We start from the raw sequence: 2,783 nt of genomic DNA on the forward strand, positions 1-2,783 counted from the left end.
GGTGGCTCTGGTGGCTCTGGTGGCTCTGTGAGGGGCCATTGCTGTCCCTGACCGTTCCCATTGCTGCCATCCCCAGGGAAGAGGGGCTGTCGTGTCCATGTGCTCTGCCTGGACCATTTCTTGCTCAGAATGTGGTTTCAATTGAGGGCTGTGAGCCCCTGGATGTATTTTGAAATGGAAAGGATTTTCTTTTCTTACCCATCCTGTTCAAGTAYTTTTCCCTTTCCTTGTGAATCAAAATAAATAACTATTTCCTTTCTCTCTGCATGATAGCAAACATCTATAARGAACTCAGGTGATCCTCTCTGCTTGCAGGGCAGAAGCAAGCAGGTTTCATATGGCACATGTAGACATTTGTCATTTGTCACCACTGATCTCGATGGATTCATCGTTCCCCCCTCTCCCCTCTGCTGTGCTGCTTTACAGTCAGAGAAAAGCCTCTCAGAAATACCACTCTGTAGACTCCTCACACAGGCACAGCCTTGCTTCATATCTCACTACTGGCAGGATCAAAATGGCATTTTTGGTGTTTACAGGGACTTCTATGAGAACTATAAAGTGATCTACAGTTTGGAAAACTGCCTTGTCCCAACTCTACCTCTGTATCTGGGATGGATGTTGAAAAATAATCCATCTCCAAGGGAAAAATCAGATACCACATTTTATAGCTGAAGTCACCATAACGTTTTGCTGATTTATTGGATGACTGTTTGCCACCTTTTTTTTCCTGCTTGTACATGCTATGTCCTTTCCCTTGGTGTGKGGGATGGTGATGCCTCAGCTCTTTGTTGCCCCATGTTCTACACCTTTGGAGCTGCACAGTGCAACATTCAGGCCCTGGGCATACCTAACACTGCCCRTGCCATGGGGGCTTCTGCTGCTCCAGGGAAGGGATGCATGGCCAAGGATTTCCAGTGGGCCTGTGATAGTTAACAAAGGCCAAAGTTTATTAAAGCAAAATAAATGTCACTTTCTCTTGGTGGAATAAATTACCCTATGGAGTGTGATCATTGTGGATTTAACCTGGGACCTTGCAGTAAAAGATTATACAGCAACCTCTGACCTTTTTGATTTCTGCTTTACTCTTCTATTGCCAAGGGAATGTCCCTGATCAGGTGAAAGTGAAATGTTTAATGGGCCCTATCACAGTAATATCTTACATTGACTCAAAYTGATAAACTCTTGCCAAAAATTCTTAGCATCTGGCACTTCCACAGAAACCACAAACAATGATTGCACATATGGGATCCCAAAGGCTAGAGGTCATGACAGCAGTTTATTACATGCACCTTACAGTGATGATTTTCCCTGGGAAATTAACCCCTCTCTAACACAAATGCATCAAGTGAGCTCCTCACGGTGTATCCATCACATTGTTTTGACTAATCAAGGAATACATGCACAGAGTGGTGGCAAGATGCAATTAAGTAAAAGATGATTGATTAGGTTTCAGTGTGCTCAATAATGTATAAAAAAGGTGATGGTGAGAATGAAGATGCTGGGTAGCAGCTCAGAGCTGTTCATTGTGCAGGTCCCTGGCGTTGCTCAGCAGTTCCTGTCCCAGTGGCTCTGGGATGGGCAGCAGCAGCTCCTTCCCTTGGCATGGCCGGGTCCCGAGGGCACAACTCCTGCCCTCACTGCTCCTCTCAGCCCCYCAATCTCTGCGTTGGGAGGCAACCCTGGCAAACACATTTCACAGTCACAATATTGGAGACAATTATCCTGCTGTAAATAAATTGTGGTGGTTGTGATCACTTATACTGAACATCATCCTGGGCATTTTGATCTCCTTTTGTTCTTTAAACTCTGTCATCACAAACACGCAGGTCACTTGGCCCAGTCACAGTGACAGTGCTGAGATGTGGCTCCTGGCAGTGGCAGCTGCTCASTGAGTGTTTCAGATCCACCCTGCAGAGCTCACATGAGCGTCACCAGGTCCTCTGAAGGGTCATTGCTCAGCCACCTCACTGTGCATCGTGTCATGGGCAAGGTCCTTCATGCCAGCAAAGCTTTCAGAAATGATGCCAACCCATTTACCTCTTCCTCCTGTGCTCAGGACTCCTCAAGGGTCAGAGGCCAAGCCCCAGGTACTCCATGGGTTCAGCTCTGGGGTTTGCAAGAGCACGTGAACCCTGTTATGGGAATTCTGGTTCTCTCTGAAAGTYGCTAGCAATGAGCAGCAGAATGGTGAGGAAGGGAAGGATTCYCACAAGCTGGAGTTGGTCACAGCAGTGAAAGGACAGAGGCAGCTGAAGCWCAGCSCAGCTCTGGGGGCTGGAGCTGCAKTATCCAGAGCCTCAGTGCTTCAGAYCACACTGTACACAATCCATGGCCAAATCCCATCACCAATTCCTGACAGAAGCTGCTCCCTGGCACACAGATCCCTCCAGAGCCCCCTCCATGGCCTGGGGACACAGGGCTCRGGCACTCTGCTCCTTGCTTAGGGACATGCTGGTGCTCTGTTTGCCTCAGGCTTTGGCTTTGCTGGGTTTCCAGCATGGTTTTGTTTCCAGAGGTGGATGTGACTGCACTGGTGGCTGTTCCCTCCTGCTGCAGCCCGGAGCCCAGCTCTGTGCACTCTGGTTCTGCTCAGAACCAGAGAACACGCTGCCAGCGACGGGGCTGCCTCACTCCTTGCATTGGGAACTCTGTTTTTAAGTGAACACCCTATTTTTTAGCTCTGTATGGCTGTATTACTTGTATATTTATATATTCTGTATTTATGTTATCGAAATGTAGTATTTTGTAGCTGTCTGTTACAATTTGTTTAACTTGTAAAAAAT

This window comes from Malurus melanocephalus, unplaced genomic scaffold, assembly GCF_030028575.1.
Source record: "Malurus melanocephalus ecotype Western Australia unplaced genomic scaffold, MMel_1.1 scaffold_592, whole genome shotgun sequence".
Lineage (NCBI taxonomy): Eukaryota > Metazoa > Chordata > Aves > Passeriformes > Maluridae > Malurus > Malurus melanocephalus.